The sequence below is a fragment of the Ranitomeya imitator genome, chromosome 4 (assembly GCF_032444005.1).
Source record: "Ranitomeya imitator isolate aRanImi1 chromosome 4, aRanImi1.pri, whole genome shotgun sequence".
Classification (NCBI taxonomy): Eukaryota; Metazoa; Chordata; class Amphibia; order Anura; family Dendrobatidae; genus Ranitomeya; species Ranitomeya imitator.
In genome coordinates, this window is record NC_091285.1 from 52,203,337 (window position 1) to 52,230,732 (window position 27,396).

The window sequence follows — 27,396 nt, forward strand, 5'->3', positions numbered from 1 at the left end:
CTAAGGAGCTCATGTCATGCTACCAATGCAAATGTACCTTAATAAGGATTACAACCGTTACTGAGGGATATAAATTACGCCACCAATGCAGCACCAGGGGCACCTACGATAAGGGTCTCTGCCTTGTTTCCACTTATTCTAGACTATAGATCTCATACAACCAAGTAACCCCATGAGTAAGACCCGGGAGGGTCGAAACGTTGGGTACTACAGTGTTATTACGTTATATTGAACCTTATATCTTGTGTGGCATCATTTTTTTTCTACGTGGATTTTCGCTTAATAAACCACCTTGTATTTTGCATACTATCTATTTGAGAGTGTGGTGAATTTTTTTTATTTTTGTTACTGAGACTTTGACAGTCAGTTTCACCAGCACCCCAATTTTTTTTTACCTGACTGCACGCCAAAATCCCTTCTTCAGAAGTCAGAGGCAACAGTCACAAGCTATCAATGAAGGCATTGTTCTGCCTCTCATAGACTTACATTGAGAAATGGCCTCCTGCTCGCAAAGCAAACACTGGAACCATCTGGCAGCTCAGAATTGGCAGAAGACTACTGGAGCGGAGCTGAGAACAGCAGAAGACAGCAACTCTCCAGTCAGGAAACTGATATTAGTGACACCACTTCATGGGAGAAATTAAAAAAAATGCTAGAGTGGTGCTGTGAGGATTCCAGTTTCATAATATACAAATACAGTGTATTATTATGACATCGTAGTAATACCATTATTAAGTACTAGGTGGCTACAAGGACGCAAAGAGCATAAGCATTTCCCAACAGAGTATTGCAAAATCATGTTTTATGGGGGGTTTTCAAAGCTTTTTGAAAATATATGAATGCCCGATTACTCTATGTATATGTATGAATTTCCTGGAAAATGTCACTATAGATTTATAAATCAATGACTATGCTGCATCTTTAAACAACTGATTTTGTCCCTATAAATCTGTGAGTCCGTGAATACCTGTAGACAGAACATGCATCAATCCCATGAGTTCGCTTATCAGGATGAGTACATAATGATACATTTCCGGAACTATGAGCATTGCCATACAGATTTATAATTATCTGAGTATATCCATTTATTCATTCCTACAGATATAATTGTGTGATTCTTTGAACATGTTATACAGAAGGATCTGTGAATATGAACACAAACATAAACAGATCTAAATATCTGTATGAATCCCTGAATATATTCAATTACAGATAGGGTTCCTGTACTCATTTAGTTTTTTCATCAGTTTTTAACCCCTTAACCCCCTGAGCCTTTTTCGGTTTTGAGCTTTCGTTTTTCGCTCCCCTCCTTCCCAGAGCGATCATTTTTTTATTTTTTCCGTCAATATGGCAATGTGAGGGCTTATTTTTTGCGGGATGAGTTGTAATTTTGAACGACACCATTGCTTTTACCATATTCTGTACTAGAAAACAGGAAAAAAAATTCCAAGTGCGGTGAAATTGCAAAAAAAAGTGCAATCCCACACTTGTTTTTTGTTGGGCTTTTTTGCTAGGTTCACTAAATGCTAAAACTGACCTGATATTATGATTCTCCAGGTCACTACGAGTTCATAGACATCAAACATGTTTAGGTTCTTTTTTTATCTAAATGGTGAAAAAAAAATTCCAAACTTGCTAAAAAAAAAAATTGCGCAATTTTCCGATACCCGTAGCGTCTCCTTTTTTTGTGATCTGGGGTTGAGTGAGGGCTTTTTTTTTTGCTTGCCAGGCTGATGTTTTTAATGATACCATTTTGGTGCAGATACGTTCTTTTGATCGCCCGTAATAGCATTTTAATGCAATGTCGCGGTGACCAAAAAAAAAACGCAATTCTGGCATTTTGACTTTTTTTCTCGTTACACCGTTTAGCGATCAGGTTAGTCCTTTTTTTTACTGATAGATCGGGCGATTCTGAACGTGGCAATACCAAATATGAGTAGATTTGATTTTCTTTTTATTTTATTTTAAAAACATTTTTTTTACATTTTGGCATGCTTCAATAGCCTCCATGCGAAGCTAGAAGCTGCCACAACTCGATCGGCTCTGCTACGTAGATCACCTTTATGTAGTAGAATTACAGCCACAGGGTGGCGCTCATAGCAATCTGGCAATAACAACCATAGAGGTCTTCAGGAGACCTCTGATTGTCATGCCTATGCACCGATGACCCCTGATCACGTGACGGGGTCACCACTGAGCGCATTTCCGGCCATCTGGCTGGAAGCGCTATTTAAATGCATTTAACTAGTTAATAGGCGTGAGAGGATCACGTTTCCGCCTGTCCCTATTGCGGGCACATGTTACCTGTTCAAAACAGCTGACATATCCTGACTTTGATGCGGACTCACCGCCGGAGCCCGCATCAAAGTGGGGGTCCTGCCATCGGACATACTATTCCGTCTGATGACAGAAAGGGGTTAATATCCTTTTGCTTTTTCCCACCATTTCTCTCCCATTTTTTCAGAAATCTAATTCATTTTGCTGGTAGAGTAAAATGCTGCTTCATTTTCCCCATGGAGAAATTAAGGGGTCTAGGTAAACTGATAGATTTAAAAAATGTGTTGCCCCTATAGATCCAGAGGAAGGTAAAAGAAAGGTCATGAAAGGGCAGGAGCCAATCTGCCCTCAAAGGTAAAAAAATTCCTCCTGATCCCAAGTTGCAATCGAACCGATCAACATTCAAAACGAGAAATTCTTACATTTATAATGTCAGTAAAGAAACCATAGATTTGTATTTTTGTCCTGAGGAAGAAGTAGGGTACTTCGAAATGCGTAGGAAACATAAAAAAATACAGGTGCTTCTCACAAAATTAGAGTATCATCAAAAAGTAATTTATTTTTTCAGTTTTTCAATACAAAAAGTGAAATTTATGTATTATATAGAGTCATTAGAAACAGAGTGATGTATTTCAAGTATTTATTTCTGTTAATGTTGATGATTATGGCTTACAGCCAATGGCAACCCAAAAGTCGTTATCTCAGTAAATTGGAATACTTCATAACAACAGCTTGAAAAATTATTTTAACATCCAAAATGTTGGCCTACTGAAATGTACGTTCAGTAAATTCACCCAATTCTTGGTTGTGGCTCCTTTTGCATCAATTACTACATCAATGTGGCGTGGCATGGAGGCGATCAGCCTGTGGCACTGCTGAGGTGTTATGGAAGCCCAGGTTGCTTTGATAGCAGCCTTCAGCTCGTCTGCATTGTTGGGTCTGGTCTCTCTCGACTTTCTCTTGACAATACCCCATAGATTTTCCATGGGGTTAAGGTCAGGTGAGTTTGCGGCCAATCAAGCACAGTGATATTGTTGTTTTTAAACCAGGTATTGGCACTTTTCGCAGTGTGGACAGGTGCCATATCCTGCTGGAGAATGAAATTTCTATCTCCAAAAAGCTTGTCGGCAGAGGGAAGCATGAAGTGCTCTAAAATTTCCTGGTAGATGGCTGCGCTGACTTTGATCTTGATAAAACACAGTGGACCTACACTAGCAGATGACATGGCTCCTCAAACCATCACTGATTGTGGAAACTTCACACTAGACCTCAAGCAGCTTGGATTGTGGCCTCTCCACTCTTCCTCCAGACTCTGGGACCTTGATTTCCAAGGTCCATATATTAACGCAGAACCAGAAATTGGAACTGGGCCCTCACCTGTATGTTGCTGAAGTATACGGGCCTTTGTAGCTCTCTAGATCCTATAAAGATATGTTTGTTCCTCACTTCCCCTCAGTAATAGTCTCCCCCATACTGGTCTCCTCCTGTATAAATGTCCCCCATTTTGGGCCCCTTCCAGTAATAATGTCCCCCATCTTATGCTCTTCCAATAATAAAACCTCCACCCCGGGCCCCATGTTATAATGATGTCTCACATCCTGGGGTCCTTCCTTGTATAATGTTCCACATTATGCAATAATATCCCCCATCCTGGGACCTTCCAATAAAAATGTCCTCCAACTTGGGCTCCATCCTAAAATAATATCCCCAATCTTGGAACCCTTCCTGGCATAATGACGCACAGCATGTCCCTTTCCTGGTAAAATGCCCCCCATCCTGGACCCCTTCCTGGCATAATGATTCACATCCTGTCCATTTCCTGGTATAATGTCCCCCATCCCGGACCCCTTCTTGGTATAATGTCCCCAATCCTGGACCCCTTCTTGGCATAATGACCCCCATCCTGCACCCTTCCATTCTTCTACAGCACATTTTATAAACACACAATTATTTTTACTTTGCCCCACAACGTGCAGCGGCCTCCTCAATAGCCAATGGTGAAGCCAGCAACTGATTTTGGTGTGTCGGCAACAGAAGCGCATGATGTCACTGTCATGCACCGCCGATCACAGGAAAACCAACATCAACTGCCGTCCTCTAATTGGTTGGTAGTATGTATTGCACTGTAGGGAGTAGGCGGGTCTCTGTGCTGCAATACATTCAAACTGAATGTGCATTCGAGGACGCACATTCAGTTGAAATTGGCGCTGGTGGGCCCCTTTCCTCTGGTCGTATCCTCTGTGACTGTGATTGTTAGACCCCTTTGTAGAACACTGGTCATTATGTTGGCATCTCCTATACTACACTAGTACATGCATTAACTACAGAATACCCTAGATATATGTTTTTTTTTCTGGAAGGGTCTCACTAGTGATTTTTTTTCTTCATTTGTTAGCAATCATGTGTGTCTGTGTAATGAGTATAGTAATATAATTACTTTTTGCCTTCTTCTGTGGTTTTCACCACTCCGTTCTGGAACTACATGACCACGTTTGTCTTCTTAGTGGGGCAGTAAATACTTTATTAATGCACTTTGTAAGTCTCTCTAACCTTGTTCTGACTCTCATAGACTTCCATTAAAAAAATGTGAAAAGTCACCTCTACTCCACACAGAAGACACTGTGGCCACAAATGTCACATGATGCTGGAGAGCTAATGAAAACAGCAGACGTTGACCATTGAGAATGTTATTGCTATCATTTCACATACACACATGAATGATAACAGGGAGAGATATAAAAAAAAATGTTGCGTTCCTTTAATATGCCCATAACATATATATAAAAATAACTTATTATGTCAAAATTTGTGAACAAATCAATTTTCATGCATGAATCCCCCAAAAAGGAAGTTATACATGTAAGAGTCAATTAATACATGTAACATAAAATGCAGTGTGGTGGAAGTGGCTGATGTTAAAGAGTTCTGCAAGTGAGCCATTTTTCATTAATATATTCATACACATGTTTGAAGTTTAGAATATTCCCATATACATGTATGGATTCTTGTACATGTCCATCAAATGATCATATACAAAAAAACCCTGTTTGGGAGAGAAGAACAGACAAATCGCGGCGCCCTAAGTGCGTAAACACAATATTATAGTCTTTAAAGGGTGCACAATTTTATGCACTCACCTGATAAAAGACTAAAATGGCTTTAGATCGTGTATCCTCCAAATTCCCTCTGAGATATTTTTCAATATACAGGGCTTGCAGCTTGCCTCGGGTGGATCCAAGTGAGAGAGCCAGAGTAAGGCTCACACAGGATGAGTAGTTCAAGAAAAGCACATCCAGCCCATGAATGGCAGCGCTTCCCAGTCCTGGGAAGCGCTGCCATTCATGGGCTGGATGTGCTTTTCTTGAACTAATCAAATGATCATAGAAAGACATCATTAGTCTTCCTCTGACTAAGAGCTGCCAGAGGAACAAGCAGGATTCCGAAAAGGCAGAAGAACACGAGATGTGATTGCTAACATTCAATGGATAATGGAAAACACCAAAGAATACAACAAGGAGATTTATTTTTGCTTCATCACCAACAGCAAAGCCTTCAACTGATCACCAGAAACTTTGGAATACCATGATGGATATGGGTGTGCCGATCCATCTGATCAACCTCATAAGGAACCTTTACATCGACCAAGAAGAAACACTCCAAACCGAACACGGTGACTCAGCATGGCTAAAAGTAGAGCCAGGCATCAGACATGGCTGCATTCTGACAAAAAAGAAAAAGGAATCAAAATTGATGGACCAATCATCAACAATCTTAAATATGCAGATGATACAATATTAATTGCAACAAGCAATGAAGGACTCATTACGGAGAGTCAAGATGGAAAGCTCGAACATGGGACTGCTACTCAATACAAAGAAGACAAAGATATTGACTACTGCTAGGTATGATCGGGACACATTTGAGATGGACTATGACAAACTGGCAGTCGTAAAGGACTTCAGCCTACTTGGATCAATGATCACACAAGATGCAGTGGCGACACTGGAAGTCAATGGTAGAATAGCTGTGGGCAACTCAACAGTGAAGTCACTGGACAATGTCTCCAAATAGAGGAACGTTTCATTGGTGACACAGACACAGATCGTACATAGTCTGGTCTTTACTAACATGTGGATGTGAAACCTGAACGATAAAGAAACCAGACAGAAGAAGAATAAAAACCTTCAAAATGTGTTCATGGAGAAATATGTTATCAATACCATGGATGGCAAGAATAACAAACAAATCAATTTTGGAACAAATCAAGCCAGACGTGACACTTGAAGCAATAATCACCAATCTCCGACGTGCCTACTTTAGACACATCATACGAAGAGAGGAATCACTGGAGAAGAACAACATGGTCTGAAGAATAGAAGGAACAAGGCGAAGAGGAAGACTAGCAACCCAATAACTTAATACAATAAAGATAACAGCAGAGAAGACCCTGGTGGACCTATCTAGGCTTGCATAAGATCGATCTTCCAATAGAGATCTATCAAGTCGCTATGGCTCAAGAACGAGCTGGAGACCTTTTAAAAAAAACACTAAAAAATCTCTTGCATGATTTTTTTCATACACATGCATAAATCTTATCTATGCTCATTATATTAGAGTCACATATAAACATTGTGTCAGAGGCTCAGGCTCCTTCTTACCTTAAACTTACATTCCCCATGCTTTTATTTTGGAGAGTTGCTTATTCAAGTCAGCTGCTGATAGTAAAGAAGCAAACAAAAAGAAAATGATTTAGGAATGGCTATAAAATGAGGTAAATACCTTTACTTCAATAGTGGAAGTTCCAGAATTGCATTTTAAAAGGAGTACTCTCAAGTTATTATGTTGCTATAGTTAGTTAAATAGCATGAAAATAAGAAAATTTGCAATTGATTTGCTTCTTCAATCTCTGATATGAGAGCTTTTATCTATCACTAGTTTCTACCCAGAACCTGGCCTACTGTGCACAGTAGTTACATCCCTGGAGAGAAGTCAACTCTAAACATCCCAGTAAGCTCTTCCCAGTCCATTGATTGCTATCTGATCATTAGCTGCTCACTCCCTCTTCCTTTCAGCTCCTGACATGCTGCTGTTATAAATCTTGCAAAACCACCAGCCCTGAGCATCAGTTTCACCCACAGCAGGCCTGCAAATCATGGCTCTCACTGTCCAGAGCTGTGTGTTGGTCAAATGGCCTGTTATCTCTACTGTATGTGAAAATGCAATGATAGTGTTAACTCCACAATAAACTACTTGGAATTTGTGCTGAGGTTTGTAGTTCTACAAATACTGCAGTAGGCTGCTGAAGGAGGAGTGCCCATCCAGCCAGAAACTAGGAAGTAAAGAGACTGTAAAGCGACAACACTGCTCTGAGTTGCTCATGAAATAGCTTAAAGGGGTTGTCTGGTCTTAAAGGGAACCTGTCACCCCCCTCAGGCATTTGTTACTAAAAGAACCACCTTGTGCAGCACAAATGCTGCATTCTGACAAGGTGGCTCTTTTAGTTATGATGCCTGCACATGCTGAAATAATCACTTATAAAATGTGCCCGCTCTTACCCTGAAATGTTCCCGGATTCGGGTTTTTCCTTGGTAATCAGACGCAGCACAGCCGTCACTCCGGGCCAGTGCGCGCCGGGCGCCGCCTCCTCGGCGCTGTTTTCAAATGAGCCGGCGCATGCGCTCTTTACTCATGCCTTGGGCATGCGCAGTGGGCGCTGCCTGTACTCTGTCCTCATTTGCAGTCTAGCTGACTGCACCTGTGCGGCCGCCCTGCCAGACATCCCACCTCGCAGTGTCTTCTGATTTATTCATATTGCGGCGGCCGCAGAGGCGCAGTCAGCTAGACTGCAAATGAGGACAGAGGACGGGCAGCGCCCGGGTCACAGGTTCCCTTTAAACTACAAGTCTGCAGTCACTCTATGTGACTCTAGGCTAGAGAATCCTCACATCACAATCACTGCGCGCTGTTAGAATTCTCTGGTGTCGGCACTGGGAAAGAGCGGTCATGTGTTCGCAAATACGCGTTATGAATACTCCCGGCCACATTCTGAGTAGATTGGTGTGACCTTGCTCAATGCAAGTGTATTGAGTCAGGCAAGAAAAAGTGTAGTCGAAATGTGGCCAGGACTCAGTATGCATATTGCATACTTGTGGTCACAGGACCTCCTGCTTCCAATGCCGACACTGGAGAATCCTCACAGTGCTCAGTGTGCACGATGGGAGTATTTACAAGTATGCAGTCTCATAGAGTGTCTGCAGATTTGTAGTTTAAGAGCGGACAACATCTTTAAAAATATCCCTGTAACCTATAGCTAGATGTGCATGTTACTTATTACATATGTTACATATAATTACCCAGGAGGTTGTACTTCCACACAGTTCCAGTATGTGCATGCACCCATTTACATTATATATTCAGCATTACACATTCAGCAAATGTCTCTGCATTTTAATTTTTAAATGCGGTTTCACCATTACAGGAAATGAAAAAATAATAATATTTATATGCCATTTAAAAAACAACAAAATCTATAATTACAACATTGCCCAGGTCAGATTTTTCCAAATGCCACTTACGGTATTTTACAGAAATAATGCTGGATGTAACATTTTCATTCTACATGGAAATTATGCCGTATGATTTCCATTCTGAATGTATGTATGTGTCAGCAGCTTTTCTAAAATTAAATCAAATGATTCATATATTAAAAAAAAAAAATAACCACCTCCCTACAAACAAACATAAAAAAGTAAGCAAAGAATAATATTCCATTAAGATATTTTCAATTGTTGTTTCTAGAAAATGTTGGTTAACAGCTGATGTGGTGACATCTAATTCAAGACTACTATGCAGAATGGAGAAAAAAAACACCAGAAGTGGCTTTCAGACTAATATTTGCCCATCACCATCAGAATTTCATGACTTTTTTCCATGGAGTATAATTTACAATAAAGTGTAAGTTCTAAGGCGAATGTCCACCTCTAAATACCATAATGAGGAGAGTTGCACCAGGATTGAAGGTACCATGGAGTTGAATTGTGCGTGGGAGTATACTATTTTCAATCATTATCTAAAGACATAGCAGTGCAAGTACTGACTATAGACTTCTGCACTTGTACACACAGAAACATTACATTTATGTGTCTTTACTTCCACTGATGTACTGTGCTCTGAGCGAAGGGTGTTCGGGACCCCAAACACGGGCTTCCCCAGGAAGTCCATGTTACTGTTTGGGTTCGGCAACCCAAACATTGGGTGTTTCCCAAGCTGTCATAGAGAGAAATGCTGGCTGCTCTGATCAGCAGTAAGGTCGTCGCCGCCGGTAAGAGCGATAGAAGCTGTAAAGTAAAACGTTTACCTCCAGTCGCATGTGTCAGCTGATGAGAGAGTACTACTCACATCAGTCTATGCATACTGCTGCTAATAACTGAGAGAGCAGGCATGGCTGATGGGAGTATTCACCAGCTGGCGCCTGCGCTATAAATAAATAAAAAATTACATAAGGTCTTTCTAGTTTTGAGGGCAATGGATATTGGCCTCCCCAGCCTAAGAATAGCAGCCTAAAACCTTAAAGCATCATACCCAATGTTTAAATACAAAATTGCATTATTACTAAAAAAATGACAATGGCTGCACAGAAAGAGTTGGTACAAACAGAGCAATTAATAATATTCTGAATGCGAGCTGTAAGCATAAGGCTTCGAAAGCATCACCAAACCGCGCGCCTTACGGCGCGCGAATTTTTGCCTGTAGGACATTATTGCAAGAGAGCTTGGCTGAGTAGATTACACAAGAAGGAAAACACACAGCAAGTCAGCAGGATCTAGGAGCAACATGGCAGATGTGACAACCTACATGGTGAGCTGCAGCATGTGCTACATGTTCACAGATCGACCAGAAGAAGAATCCAATTTCACCTGTCAGAAGTGTAGACTAGTGGCCCTTTTAGAAGAAAAGGTGCGGGGTCTGGAAGAAAGAATAGCAACTTTGAAACTCATCAAAGAGAATGAAGACTTTCTAGACAGAACAGAAGCATCTCTACTGGTCACAGAAGGTGCAAAAAGTGTCAGAGAACCTCCAAAAGCAGATGAGTGGAAGCATGTGACCAAAAGAAGCAAGAAGACCATGGAGAAATCACCAACCACACAACTGAAGAACCGATATCAAATCTTTGTAGAGGATGAAGATGGCACACCTAAGAATGAAGCAATACCAGCAAGCAAAAAAGAAAAGGGCACACAGCAACAAGTGACAGCAAAAAGTACAGCCAAGAAGCAACGAAGAGTGGTGGTGGTGGGAGACTCACTACTGAGAGGCACCGAAGCAGCCATCTGCAGACCGGACATAACTGCAAGAGAAGTATGCTGCCTTCCAGGTGCGATGATCAAGGATGTGACCGATAGGATACCAAAGCTCTTCAGCTCCAAGGACGTCCACCCATTTCTTCTGATACATGTTGGCACCAATGACACGGCAAGGAAGGACCTACCGACAATCTGCAAGGACTTTGAAGAGTTGGGGAAGAAAGTAAAGGAACTGGATGCACAGGTAGTTTTTTCTTCTATCCTTCCAGTAGACGGGCATGGCACCAGGAGATGGAACAGGATCCTTGATGCAAACAACTGGCTAAGACGATGGTGCAGACAACAAGGATTTGGATTCCTGGACCACGGTGTGAATTACTGGTATGATGGACTCCTCGCCAGAGACGGACTACACCTCAACAAACCTGGGAAACACACATTCGCCAGAAGACTCGCTACACTCATCAGGAGGGCGTTAAACTAGAAGAAGAGGGGACGGGAAGAAAAACATTAGACTCGAACAAAGACGACCCAAGAAAACATACTCAGAAGGGAGGTAAGAACATTTCTAAAACAATCCACAGTGAGGAGATTGGAACAAAACAAAATCCTCTGAACTGCATGCTCGCAAACGCCAGAAGCCTGACAAACAAGATGGAAGAACTAGAAGCAGAAATATCTACAGGTAACTTTGACATAGTGGGAATAACCGAGACATGGTTAGATGAAAGCTATGACTGGGCAGTTAACTTACAGGGTTACAGTCTGTTTAGAAAGGATCGTAAAAATCGGAGAGGAGGAGGGGTTTGTCTCTATGTAAAGTCTTGTCTAAAGTCCACTTTAAGGGAGGATATTAGCGAAGGGAATGAGGATGTCGAGTCCATATGGGTTGAAATTCATGGAGGGAAAAATGGTAACAAAATTCTCATTGGGGTCTGTTACAAACCCCCAAATATAACAGAAAGCATGGAAAGTCTACTTCTAAAGCAGATAGATGAAGCTGCAACCCATAATGAGGTCCTGGTTATGGGGGACTTTAACTACCCGGATATTAACTGGGAAACAGAAACCTGTGAAACCCATAAAGGCAACAGGTTTCTGCTAATAACCAAGAAAAATTATCTTTCACAATTGGTGCAGAATCCAACCAGAGGAGCAGCACTTTTAGACCTAATACTATCTAATAGACCTGACAGAATAACAAATCTGCAGGTGGTTGGGCATTTAGGAAATAGCGACCACAATATTGTGCAGTTTCACCTGTCTTTCACTAGGGGGACTTGTCAGGGAGTCACAAAAACATTGAACTTTAGGAAGGCAAAGTTTGAACAGCTTAGATATGCCCTTAATCTGGTAGACTGGGACAATATCCTCAGAAATGAGAATACAGATAATAAATGGGAAATGTTTAAGAACATCCTAAATAGGCAGTGTAAGCGGTTTATACCTTGTGGGAATAAAAGGACTAGAAATAGGAAAAACCCAATGTGGCTAAACAAAGAAGTAAGACAGGCAATTAACAGTAAAAAGAAAGCATTTGCACTACTAAAGCAGGATGGCACCATTGAAGCTCTAAAAAACTATAGGGAGAAAAATACTTTATCTAAAAAACTAATTAAAGCTGCCAAAAAGGAAACAGAGAAGCACATTGCTAAGGAGAGTAAAACTAATCCCAAACTGTTCTTCAACTATATCAATAGTAAAAGAATAAAAACTGAAAATGTAGGCCCCTTAAAAAATAGTGAGGAAAGAATGGTTGTAGATGACGAGGAAAAAGCTAACATATTAAACACCTTCTTCTCCACGGTATTCACGGTGGAAAATGAAATGCTAGGTGAAATCCCAAGAAACAATGAAAACCCTATATTAAGAGTCACCAATCTAACCCAAGAAGAGGTGCGAAACCGGCTAAATAAGATTAAAATAGATAAATCTCCGGGTCCGGATGGCATACACCCACGAGTACTAAGAGAACTAAGTAATGTAATAGATAAACCATTATTTCTTATTTTTAGTGACTCTATAGCGACAGGGTCTGTTCCGCAGGACTGGCGCATAGCAAATGTGGTGCCAATATTCAAAAAGGGCTCTAAAAGTGAACCTGGAAATTATAGGCCAGTAAGTCTAACCTCTATTGTTGGTAAAATATTTGAAGGGTTTCTGAGGGATGTTATTCTGGATTATCTCAATGAGAATAACTGTTTAACTCCATATCAGCATGGGTTTATGAGAAATCGCTCCTGTCAAACCAATCTAATCAGTTTTTATGAAGAGGTAAGCTATAGGCTGGACCACGGTGAGTCATTGGACGTGGTATATCTCGATTTTTCCAAAGCGTTTGATACCGTGCCGCACAAGAGGTTGGTACACAAAATGAGAATGCTTGGTCTGGGGGAAAATGTGTGTAAATGGGTTAGTAACTGGCTTAGTGATAGAAAGCAGAGGGTGGTTATAAATGGTATAGTCTCTAACTGGGTCGCTGTGACCAGTGGGGTACCGCAGGGGTCAGTATTGGGACCTGTTCTCTTCAACATATTCATTAATGATCTGGTAGAAGGTTTACACAGTAAAATATCGATATTTGCAGATGATACAAAACTATGTAAAGCAGTTAATACAAGAGAAGATAGTATTCTGCTACAGATGGATTTGGATAAGTTGGAAACTTGGGCTGAAAGGTGGCAGATGAGGTTTAACAATGATAAATGTAAGGTTATACACATGGGAAGAGGGAATCAATATCACCATTACACACTGAACGGGAAACCACTGGGTAAATCTGACAGGGAGAAGGACTTGGGGATCCTAGTTAATGATAAACTTACCTGGAGCAGCCAGTGCCAGGCAGCAGCTGCCAAGGCAAACAGGATCATGGGGTGCATTAAAAGAGGTCTGGATACACATGATGAGAGCATTATACTGCCTCTGTACAAATCCCTAGTTAGACCGCACATGGAGTACTGTGTCCAGTTTTGGGCACCGGTGCTCAGGAAGGATATAATGGAACTAGAGAGAGTACAAAGGAGGGCAACAAAATTAATAAAGGGGATGGGAGAACTACAATACCCAGATAGATTAGCGAAATTAGGATTATTTAGTCTAGAAAAAAGACGACTGAGGGGCGATCTAATAACCATGTATAAGTATATAAGGGGACAATACAAATATCTCGCTGAGGATCTGTTTATACCAAGGAAGGTGACGGGCACAAGGGGGCATTCTTTGCGTCTGGAGGAGACAAGGTTTTTCCACCAACATAGAAGAGGATTCTTTACTGTTAGGGCAGTGAGAATCTGGAATTGCTTGCCTGAGGAGGTGGTGATGGCGAACTCAGTCGAGGGGTTCAAGAGAGGCCTGGATGTCTTCCTGGAGCAGAACAATATTGTATCATACAATTATTAGGTTCTGTAGAAGGACGTAGATCTGGGTATTTATTATAATGGAATATAGGCTGAACTGGATGGACAAATGTCTTTTTTCGGCCTTACTAACTATGTTACTATGTTACTATGTTAAGGTGTTCGAAGAGTTGTTCATTAGATCAAATCAGCTGTCATGTGCCTGAAAACATGCAGGCTCAGCACCTGAGACTACATCAAACAGTGAAAGGCAACTTATGACGTATATATACATCATAGCTCGTGAAGGGGTTAATATGTTCATAATCTGACTTTTTTTTATCCTACATGATTAAAATGGTTGTTCACTACTAGGACAACCACATCTCATTCCTCTTATTTGATCCCGTTAAAATAAAAACACCTCACTCTGGTGCCATTCCAGCTGTATATGCGCCAGAGTTCCTGGATCTCACGTGACGTTGTTATGTCACATAAGGCCTGGGCCCTATCAGTGCCATCTTCATTGTTCCCCCTTCGGTCGTATTGAACATCAACAAAAACTGCTCTCGAACTTTCTCTTGTTGCTTGATTTGTCCGTAGGCAGGGACAGTGAAGCTGGCGCTGATTAGGGACAAAATTCACGTGTCACATCCTCACATGAGCCTCGGGGAGCCGCTGGAAAGGCACTAGAACCAGATGTGAGTAAGTGTTTTTACTCTAAAGGGTCTGTTATGAAGGCAATCCAGTAACACAGTGTGCCAGTAATCAGAGCACATACAGTGATCTGACAATAACCCAAAAACAATAGAACGAGCTCTGAGACATGGAATCTCTGTAGACCGCAATACCTGAACCTATCCTAAACACAACTAAAGGCAGCTGTGGATTGCGCCTGACACTACCTATGCAACTCGGCACAGCCTGAGGAACTGACTAGCCTGAAGATAGAAATATAAGCCTGACTTGCCTCAGAGAAATACCCCAAAGGAAAAGGCAGCCCCCCACATATAATGACTGTTAGCAAGATGAAAAGACAAAACGTAGGGATGAAATAGATTCAGCAAAGTGAGGCCCGATATTCTAGATAGAGCGAGGATAGCAAAGAGAACTTTGCAGTCTACAAAAAACCCTAAAGCAAAAAACCACGCAAAGGGGGCAAAAAGACCCACCGTGCCGAACTAACGGCACGGCGGTACACCCTTTGCGTCTCAGAGCTTCCAGCAAAAACGAATAGACAAGCTGGATAGAAAAAACAGCAACAAAAGCAAAGAAGCACTTATCTAAGCAGAGCAGCAGGCCACAGGAAAGATCCAGAAGCTCAGATCCAACACTGGAACATTGACAAGGAGCAAGGAAGACAGAATCAAGTGGAGTTAAATAACAAGGCAGCCAACGAGCTCACCAGAACACCTGAGGGAGGAAGCCCAGAAGCTGCAGCACCACTTGTGACCACAGGAGTGAATTCAGCCACGGAATTCACAACAGTACCCCCCCCTTGAGGAGGGGTCACCGAACCCTCACCAGAGCCCCCAGGCCGACCAGGATGAGCCACATGAAAGGCACGAACAAGATCTGGAGCATGGACATCAGAGGCAAAAACCCAGGAATTATCTTCCTGAGCATAACCCTTCCATTTAACCAGATACTGGAGTTTCCGTCTAGAGACACGAGAATCCAAAATTTTCTCCACAATATACTCCAATTCCCCCTCCACCAAAACAGGGGCAGGAGGCTCAACAGATGGAACCATAGGTGCCACGTATCTCCGCAACAACGACCTATGGAATACATTATGTATGGAAAAGGAGTCCGGGAGGGTCAGACGAAAGGACACAGGATTGAGAATCTCAGAAATCCTATACGGACCAATAAAACGAGGTTTAAATTTAGGAGAGGAAACCTTCATAGGAATATGACGAGAAGATAACCAAACCAAATCCCCAACACGAAGTCGGGGACCCACACGGCGTCTGCGATTAGCGAAAAGTTGAGCCTTCTCCTGGGACAAGGTCAAATTGTCCACTACCTGAGTCCAGATCTTCTGCAACCTGTCCACCACAGAATCCACACCAGGACAGTCCGAAGACTCAACCTGTCCTGAAGAGAAACGAGGATGGAACCCAGAATTGCAGAAAAATGGAGAGACCAAGGTAGCCGAGCTGGCCCGATTATTAAGGGCGAACTCAGCCAACGGCAAAAAGGACACCCAATCATCCTGGTCTGCAGAAACAAAACATCTCAGATATGTTTCCAAGGTCTGATTGGTTCGTTCGGTCTGGCCATTAGTCTGAGGATGGAAAGCCGAGGAAAAAGATAGGTCAATGCCCATCCTACCACAAAAGGCTCGCCAGAACCTTGAAACAAACTGGGAACCTCTGTCAGAAACAATATTCTCAGGAATGCCATGCAAACGAACCACATGCTGGAAGAACAAAGGCACCAAATCAGAGGAGGAAGGCAATTTAACCAAGGGCACCAGATGGACCATTTTAGAAAAGCGATCACAGACCACCCAAATGACTGACATCTTTTGAGAAACGGGAAGGTCAGAAATGAAATCCATCGAAATATGTGTCCAAGGCCTCTTCGGGACCGGCAAGGGCAAAAGCAACCCACTGGCACGTGAACAGCAGGGCTTAGCCCTAGCACAAATCCCACAGGACTGCACAAAAGTACGTACATCCCGTGACAGAGATGGCCACCAGAAGGATCTAGCCACTAACTCTCTGGTACCAAAGATTCCTGGATGACCAGCCAACACCGAACAATGAAGTTCAGAGATAACTTTACTAGTCCACCTATCAGGGACGAACAGTTTCTCGGCCGGACAACGATCAGGTTTATTAGCCTGAAATTTTTGCAACACTCGCCGCAAATCAGGGGAGATGGCAGACACAATGACTCCTTCCTTGAGGATACTCGCCGGCTCAGATAAACCCGGAGAGTCGGGCACAAAACTCCTAGACAGAGCATCCGCCTTCACATTTTTAGAGCCCGAAAGGTACGAAATCACAAAATCGAAGCGAGCAAAAAATAACGACCAACGGGCCTGTCTAGGATTCAAGCGCTTGGCAGACTCGAGATAAGTAAGATTCTTATGATCAGTCAATACCACCACGCGATGCTTAGCTCTTTCAAGCCAATGACGCCACTCCTCGAATGCCCACTTCATGGCCAGCAACTCTCGGTTGCCCACATCATAATTACGCTCAGCAGCAGAAAACTTCCTGGAAAAGGAAGCACATGGTTTCAACACTGAGCAACCAGAACCTCTCTGTGACAAAACCGCCCCTGCTCCAATCTCAGAAGCATCAACCTCGACCTGGAACGGAAGAGAAACATCTGGTTGACACAACACAGGGGCAGAACAAAAACGACGCTTCAACTCCTGAAAAGCTTCCACGGCAGCAGAAGACCAATTAACCAAATCAGCACCCTTCTTGGTCAAATCGGTCAATGGTTTGGCAATGCTAGAAAAATTACAGATGAAGCGACGATAAAAATTAGCAAAGCCCAGGAACTTTTGCAGACTTTTCAGAGATGTCGGCTGAGTCCAATCCTGGATGGCTTGGACCTTAACCGGATCCATCTCGATAGTAGAAGGGGAAAAGATGAACCCCAAAAATGAAACTTTCTGCACACCGAAGAGACACTTTGATCCCTTCACGAACAAAGAATTAGCACGCAGGACCTGGAAAACCATTCTGACCTGCTTCACATGAGACTCCCAATCATCTGAGAAGATCAAAATGTCATCCAAGTAAACAATCAGGAATTTATCCAGATACTCACGGAAGATGTCATGCATAAAAGACTGAAAAGCAGATGGAGCATTGGCAAGTCCGAACGGCATCACTAGATACTCAAAATGACCCTCGGGCGTATTAAATGCCGTTTTCCATTCATCTCCTTGCCTGATTCTCACCAGATTATATGCACCACGAAGATCAATCTTAGTGAACCAACTAGCCCCCTTAATCCGAGCAAACAAGTCAGATAACAATGGCAAGGGATACTGAAACTTAACAGTGATCTTATTAAGAAGGCGGTAATCAATACACGGTCTCAGCGAACCATCCTTCTTGGCTACAAAAAAGAACCCTGCTCCCAGTGGTGATGACGATGGGCGAATATGTCCCTTCTCCAGGGATTCCTTCACATAACTGCGCATAGCGGTGTGTTCAGGCACGGATAAATTAAATAAACGACCCTTAGGGAATTTACTACCAGGAATCAAATTGATAGCACAATCACAATCCCTATGCGGAGGTAGGGCATCGGACTTGGGCTCTTCAAATCCATCCTGATAATCAGACAAGAACTCTGGGACCTCAGAAGGAGTGGATGACGAAATAGACAAAAATGGAACATCACCATGTACCCCCTGAGAACCCCAGCTGGATACCGACATAGAGTTCCAATCCAATACTGGATTATGGGTTTGTAGCCATGGCAACCCCAACACGACCACATCATGCAGATTATGTAGCACCAGAAAGCGAATAACTTCCTGATGTGCAGGAGCCATGCACATGGTCAGCTGGGCCCAGTACTGAGGTTTATTCTTGGCCAAAGGTGTAGCATCAATTCCTCTCAACGGAATAGGACACCGCAAAGGCTCCAGGAAAAACCCACAACGTTTAGCATAATCCAAATCCATCAGATTCAGGGCAGCGCCTGAATCCACAAACGCCATGACAGAATACGATGACAAAGAGCATATCAAGGTAATGGACAGAAGGAATTTGGACTGTACAGTACCAATGACGGCAGACCTATCAAACCGCTTAGTGCGCTTAGGACAATCAGAAGTAGCGTGAGTGGAATCACCACAGTAGAAACACAGCCCATTCAGACGTCTGTGTTCTTGCCGTTCAACTCTGGTCATAGTCCTATCGCACTGCATAGGCTCAGGTTTAATCTCAGACAATACCGCCAGATGGTGCACAGATTTACGCTCGCGCAAGCGACGACCGATCTGAATGGTCAAATACATAGACTCATTCAAACCAGCAGTCATAGGAAAACCCACCATGACATCCTTAAGAGCCTCAGAGAGACCCTTTCTGAACAAAGCTGCCAGCGCAGATTCATTCCACAGAGTGAGTACTGACCACTTCCTAAATTTCTGACAATATACTTCTATATCATCCTGACCCTGGCACAAAGCCAGCAAATGTTTCTCAGCCTGATCCACTGAATTAGGCTCATCGTACAGCAATCCGAGCGCCAGGAAAAACGCATCGACACCACTCAATGCAGGGTCTCCTGGCGCAAGAGAAAATGCCCAGTCCTGAGGGTCGCCGCGCAAAAAAGAAATAATAATCAAAACCTGTTGAACTGAATTACCAGAAGAATGAGGTTTCAAGGCCAGAAATAGCTTACAATTATTTTTGAAGCTCAGAAACTTAGTTCTATCACCAAAAAACAAATCAGGAATAGGAATTCTTGGTTCTAGCATAGATTTCTGATCAATTGTATCTTGAATCTTTTGTACATTTATAACGAGATTATCCATTGAAGAGCACAGAGCCTGAATATCCATGTCCACAGCTGTGTCCTGAAGCACCCTAATGCCTAGGGGAAAAAAAAGACTGAACACAGAGCTGAGAAAAAAAAATGATGTCAGAACTTCTTTTTTCCCTCTATTGAGAATCATTAGTTAGGCTCCTTGTACTGTTATGAAGGCAACCCAGTAACACAGTGTGCCAGTAATCAGAGCACATACAGTGATCTGACAATAACCCAAAAACAATAGAACGAGCTCTGAGACGTGGAATCTCTGTAGACCGCAATACCTGAACCTATCCTAAACACAACTAAAGGCAGCTGTGGATTGCGCCTGACACTACCTATGCAACTCGGCACAGCCTGAGGAACTGACTAGCCTGAAGATAGAAATACAAGCCTGACTTGCCTCAGAGAAATACCCCAAAGGAAAAGGCAGCCCCCCACATATAATGACTGTTAGCAAGATGAAAAGACAAAACGTAGGGATGAAATAGATTCAGCAAAGTGAGGCCCGATATTCTAGATAGAGCGAGGATAGCAAAGAGAACTTTGCAGTCTACAAAAAACCCTAAAGCAAAAAACCACGCAAAGGGGGCAAAAAGACCCACCGTGCCGAACTAACGGCACGTCGGTACACCCTTTGCGTATCTAAGCAGAGCAGCAGGCCACAGGAAAGATCCAGAAGCTCAGATCCAACACTGGAACATTGACAAGGAGCAAGGAAGACAGAATCAGGTGGAGTTAAATAACAAGGCAGCCAACGAGCTCACCAGAACACCTGAGGGAGGAAGCCCAGAAGCTGCAGTACCACTTGTGACCACAGGAGTGAATTCAGCCACAGAATTCACAACAAGGGTCCAAACATGAGGAATGAGAATGGATTGCTCAAGTAGTGGATATAAAGCTGCCATCAGGTCATTACTGCTTTTACTAGTGTATGGGGCCCGGTGAGCAGAACCAAGGATGTAAGGCCATGACCAGTTCCCCGCTCTTTTTGCTAATGCTCACCAGGCCCAAGGGGAAAGATTCTGCCAATTCAGTAACTGAAAGTAACTGAATGTGGGTCCTCAGACCCACATTCAGTTCAAATCTATTGCCATGCACAAAGTCAACAGCTTCCTGCACAACAACAGTTAACAACCACCAGTCAATCAAAAGCTAGCACCTGACGTCGGTGTGCACATTGTCGGAGCATGATGTCACTGTGCCATTGCGTTTGCACCTCAAATGAATGAGGACAAGCGTGCCGCTGGAATTTTTTTGTACTGAAAGCCGCAATCTGGGGGAAGGAAGAAGACCTATGGGGCAGCATGGAGACACATGAGGCAGGATAGAAACACATGAGACTGGATGGACAAACATGGGACAGGATGAGAGATAACATGGGGCATGCTGGAGATCACTGGGACAAGATGAGGACATCTGGAGCAGGATGGGAGATCATTTTGGGCAGAATAAAGACACATGGGGCAGGAAGGAGACACCTGGGGCAGGATGAGAGACACCTGGGGCAGGATGAAGACACATAGGGCAGGATGGAGACACATGGGATCAGAATACAAGGACACATGTTGGCAGGATGGGAAGAGACATTTTGCAAATGGGAGGACACATGGCACCAGGATGGGAGAACAAATGGAGCCAGGACAGGAGGACATATGGGGGTAGGATGGAGACACATGGGGCAAAAATGGGATGAAATATGGGGGCAGGATGGGAGGACATATGGGGCAGGATGGAGACACATGGGACCAGAATGGGAGGACAAATGATAGCAGAATGGAGAAATATGGGGCCAGAATGGGAGAACATATGATGCCAGGAATGCAACACATGGTGCTAGGAGGGAGGATATTATTACAGAAAGGTGCCAGGATGTGGGACATTATTACTGTAGGGGATAATTCATGGATATTATTACTGCTGTTATGTACACTGCTCAAAAAAATAAAGGGAACACTAATAACCCACATCCTAGATATAACTGAACGAAATATTCCAGTTGCAAATATTTATTGATTACATAGTGGAATGTGTTGAGAACAATAAAACCTAAAAGTGATCAACGTAAATCACAACTAATATCCTATGGAGGTCTGGAGTTGGAATGATGCTCAAAATCAAAGTGGAAAATGAAGTTACACTGATCCAACTTCAGTGTAAATGCCTCAAGACAAGGAAATGATACTCAGTAGTGTGTGTGGCCTCCACATGCCTGTATGATCTCCCTACAATGCCTGGGCATGCTCCTGATGAGATGGCAGATGGTCTCCTCAGGGATCTCCTCTCCGACCTGACTTAAGCATCTGCCAAAACCTGGACAGTCTGTGGTGCAACGTGACATTGGTGGATGGTGCGAGACATGATGTCCCAGATGTGTTCAATCGGATTCAGGTTTGGGGAACAGGTGGGCCAGTCCATAGCTTCAATGCCTTCATCTTGCAGGAACTGCTGACAAACTCCAGCCACATGAGGTCTGGCATTGTCCTGCATTAGGAGTAACCCAGGGCCAACCGCACCAGCATATGGTCTCACAAGGGGTCTGAGGATCTCATCTTGGTACCTAATGGCAGTCAGACTACCTCTAGCGAGCACATGGAGGGCTGTGCGGCCCTCCAAAGAAATGCCACCTCACACAATTGCTGACCCACTGCCAAATCGGTCATGCTGAAGGATGTTGCAGGCAGCAGATAGCTCTCCACGGCATCTCCAGACTCTGTCGCATCTGTCACATGTGCTCAGTATGAACCTGCTTTCATCTGAGAAGAGCACAGGGTGCCACTGGCGAATTTGCCAATCCTGGTGTTCTGTGGCAAATGTCAAGTGTCCTGCACGGTGTTGGGCTGTGAGCAGAACCCCCATCTGTGAACGTCGGGCACTCAGACCATTCTCATGGAGTCAGTTTCTAACCGTTTGTGCAGACACATGCACATTTGTGGCCTGCTGGAGGTAATTTTATAGGGCTCTGGCAGTGCTCTTCCTGTTCCTCCTTGCACAAAGTCTGAGGTAGGGGTCCTGCTGCTGGGTTGATGCCCTCCTACGGCCCCCACCATGCTTGGCATAGGTGGCTTTCCTTCATAGGATGCTGCCCTTCCTGTGGTTGTTCCTTCCCGGGGAAAGGCCTGGCTATTCACTGCTTGCATCGAGAAACACGTGATGGTGTCTCCGCAGCTTCTTTACATGCATCTGCATATTTCCCATAAGGGATGGGGGCAGTGTTCTGGAATCACTGCGTTGAGAAACACGTGATGGTGTCTCCGCGGTGTTGGATGTTTTGGTCTCCCTGAGGCCAATCATCTGTGCCTTTATAGCCTTTTTACTAGGCACTGCTCCTAATAGCCAGATTCCTACTCCACACTGATGAGGGGCAAAAACCCCGAAACAGCTGTCTGTGGATGGATACCATGCTTGGCATAGGTGGCTTTCCTTCATAGGATGCTGCCCTTCCCGTGGTTGTTCCATCCCGGGGAAAGGCCTGGCTATTCACTGCTTGCGTCGAGAAACACGTGATGGTGTCTCCGCAGCTTCTTTACATGCATCTGCATATTTCCCATAAGGGATGGGGGCAGTGTTCTGGAATCACTGCGTTGAGAAACACGTGATGGTGTCTCCGCGGTGTTGGATGTTTTGGTCTCCCCGAGGCCAATCATCTGTGCCTTTACATGCACATTTGTGGCCTGCTGGAGGTAATTTTATAGGGCTCTGGCAGTGCTCTTCCTGTTCCTCCTTGCACAAAGTCTGAGGTAGCGGTCCTGCTGCTGGGTTGATGCCCTCCTACGGCCCCCTCCACGTCTCCTGGTGTGCTGTCCTGTCTCCTGGTAGTGCCTCCAGCCTCTGGACACTATGCTGACAGACACAGCAAACCTTCTTGCCACAGCTCGCATTGATGTGCCATCCTGGATGAGCTGCACTATCTGAGCCACTTGTGTGGGTTGTAGAGTCCGTCTCATGCTACCACAAGTGCGAGAGCACAACCACTTGCAGAACCACTCCTTTATTGAGTTTGTTTTGATAATTACCAATAATTTCCATCTGTTGTTTATTCCATTTGCACAACAGGATGTGAAATTGTTTGTCAAACAGTGTTGCTTCCTAAGTGGACAATTTGATTTCACAGAAACTTGATTTACTTGGAGTTATATTCTATTGTTTAAGTGTTCCCTTAATTTTTTTTGAGCAGTTTATTTCATTTTTCAGGAAACTGTATTCAGTGAAGTGGGTTCTGTTACTGTGCACGTCGATATTAGGTCACATTTTTCTTCACCTGGTTCAGGGTAGAAGTTGGGCAAAAATTTAGGAATGTGTTTTAGATAACTGTGTGTTATTTTCTACAGAGACAAGCCCTGGATGGAAGAAGTGATGGCAGTCTACGCAGGAACAAGAAGAAAAGCGAAGATGAATATTTTCAAATAGAGACATCATTGGTAAGTCAATGTGTTACCTGTACACTTACTCTATGCACTGTATATTAAGTACAAAGCTCATGTGTATAATGTCTCTGGCAATCCCTGTATTGTATTATCTGACACTATATACAGAGCTCTTGTGTATAATGCCACTGATGATCCCTGTAATACTTGTATACTATACACAGAGCCGCTGTGTATAAAGTCACTGGGGAGTCACTGTATCACAAGTACACTGACAACATATACAGAGTTAATGTGTATAATGTCACTAGTAGAGTTGAGCGACCTTGACCTTTTTAGAGTCGAGCCGGGTTTCGCGAAACCCGACTATCTCAAAAGTCGGGTCGAGTGAAATCGGCCGATTATGACGTAAAGTCGGGATCGACCGAAACACGAAACCCAATGCAAGTCAATGGGGCAGCATAGTCGGCAGTGAATGGGGGCCAGGAAAACACCTAGAGTGCCCATTTTAATGTCAAAACCATCCATTCTTCTTAATGAAGCTTGTCAAGCGTAATTTACCTTATAATAATTGGAAGGCATTTGAAATTGGGGGTCATTTGGCTAAAGCTGTGTGGGGTAGGGCTGGTTCAAGTAATTAGTGGGCCCAGGAAATCTGGACCACGTCACGGCAGTGGAGCAGGGAGAGGTAAGTATTTCAACTTTGCAAGTGCTGTGATCCTGAGCAAGCAGGGGGGGCCCACTTGTTGGCATTGGCACTGGCACAGGGCCCCTCAAAGTACAGCGGTGTGTTTGCACGGCGGGGGCGCCTCCCACCGGCAGCAACACTTTTGCGTACTATGAGAGGCCCTGTGCCAGTGACGTCGCCAACTAGTATTCCTCCCCCCACCTGATGAAGGAACCTGCACTTTCATCTGCACCTTCCTCTTTGTCCCCGTGTAAGGTGGTATGGTATGCGGGAAGAGCAACCTGACTTTCAGCAGGGTCACAATGTTGTTGTGTAGCATGCACGGGGAATGTTGCGTTATGGGTCAATGTACCAGCAGACTCATCTATCACTGGCTGGGCAATGGGCACGATGAAGTGGAAACACAGATATAGGCCCAAAGAATAAAGTGGGCTAAATGCAGTTCAAAATTGGTAACACAGGAATAACCAGGGGGCATTGCAGTGGAGGACAACTGGAATGAGAGGCTGACACAGAGAGTAGGGCCAAATCAGTAAGTAGTCGAAATGCAGTTCAAAATTGGCAACCGTAGTAAACAGGCGGCACAGCTTTGTTCAGTGGAGGAGAACAGCAAGGAGTGGCAGACACCGATAGTAGGCCCCAACCCAACTAGTAGGCCAAATGCAGTCTAACATTAACAACTACTTAACGAGAGCCTGACAATGGAATTTCAGGACAGGAAACCAGGAGAACAGCAAGGAGTGGCAGACACCGATAGTAGGCCCCAAACCAACTAGTACGCCAAATGCAGTTGTTCCATTTAACCACAATTTAATGAGAGCCTGAAAATAGAAGCTCAGGAAAGGCAACCTGGGGAACACCTTGGAGTGTAACACACCATCTCTCTCCACCCCATACCCATTTTGTAGGCCTAATGCAGTGTACTTTTCTACAACTACTAAACGAGAGTCGGAAGACCGAAGCAATGGCAAGGAAACCTGGGGAACACCTTGGAGTGTAACACACCATCTCTCTCCACCCCATACCCAATTTGTAGGCCTAATGCAGTGTAGTTTCCAAGAACTACTAAATGAGAGCCGGAAGATCGAAGCTCAGGAAAGGCAACCTGGGGAACACCTTGGAGTGTAACACACCCTCTCTCTACACCCCATACCCAATTTGAAGGCCTAATGCAGTGTAGTTTCCAAGAACTACTAAACGAGAGCCGGAAGATCGAAGCTCAGGAAAGGCAACTTGGGGAACACCTTGGAGTGGAACACACCATCTCTCTCCACCCCATACCCAATTTGTAGGCCTAATGCAGTGTAGTTTCCAAGAACTACTAAACAAGAGCCGGAAGATCGAAGCTCAGGAAAGGCAACCTGGGGAACACCTTGGAGTGTAACACACCCTCTCTCTACACCCCATACCCAATTTGAAGGCCTAATGCAGTGTAGTTTCCAAGAACTACTAAACGAGAGCCGGAAGATCGAAGCTCAGGAAAGGCAACCTGGGGAACACCTTGGAGTGTAACACACCCTCTCTCTACACCCCATACCCAATTTGAAGGCCTAATGCAGCGTAGTTTCCAACAACTACTAAACGAGAGCCGGAAGATCGAAGCTCAGGAAAGGCAACCTGGGGAACACCTTGGAGTGTAACAAACCCTCTCTCTACACCCCATACCCAATTTGTAGGCCTAATGCAGCGTAGTTTCCGACAACTACTAAACGAGAGCATGAAGATCGAAGCTCAGGAAAGGCAACCTGGGGAACACCTTGGAGTGTAACACACCCTCTCTCTACACCCCATACCCAATTTGAAGGCCTAATGCAGTGTAGTTTCCAAGAACTACTAAACGAGAGCCGGAAGATCGAAGCTCAGGAAAGGCAACCTGGGGAACACCTTGGAGTGGAACACACCATCTCTCTACACCCCATACCCAATTTGAAGGCCTAATGCAGCGTAGTTTCCAACAACTACTAAACGAGAGCCGGAAGATCGAAGCTCAGGAAAGGCAACCTGGGGAACACCTTGGAGTGTAACACAACGTCTCTCTACACCACGGAAGGGCTGATTCTTAGGAAGGAAGGCTGTTGGAAATAAGCATTGCGCGTCCGAGGGTGATTATATTCTTATTAGGTATATACTCACCCTCGGACGCGCCCTGCTTCTTTATTTGGAATGAATGTTTATTTGCAATGTGGTGTTGACATTCTCTATTATTTTGGTAATTAATGATTTTATTATTTTCATTGTTTTGCATCTTCTCGGCAATAATATAAAGAAGACGCGACAGGACAACACTCGGTGGATGCCATATCTGTGTTTTCAATTTAAAAAACCTTTCAGTTAACTACTTGCAGGAGAAAGTAATTGTAGCTGGTGGCCATTTTTAGTACTGTACCAGATTTTAGTTGTGTGTTTGTTTTTAATGTTAAAATGTCTGCATTTGATATCTCTCCAGTATTTTCTTTTTTATAAGCAAAATACTTATTTTTATATTTTCTGATGTTGGTTCCAGGGGTACACGGGCAGCAGTGGTGTGGTCAGTGGAGGCCTAGTGGAAGGAGTGACCGCAGACAGGCATCGAAGTCCTAAAATAATAACACATGGCTGTAGGCAATTTTAAATTGGTTCCAGGGGTACACGGGCAGCAGTGGTGTGGTCAGTGGAGGCCTAGTGGAAGGAGTGACCACAGACAGGCATCGAAGGCCTAAAATAATAACACATGGCTGTAGGCAATTTTAAATTGGTTCCAGGGGTACACGGGCAGCAGTGCCCTGGTCAGTGTAGTAGTAGTTGAAAGAATGGACCGCAGACAGGCATCGAAGGCCTAAAATAAAAAAATTGGGCTGGCTGTAGGCAATTTTAAATTGGTTCCAGGGGTACACGGGCAGCAGTGGTGTGGTCAGTGGAGGCCTAGT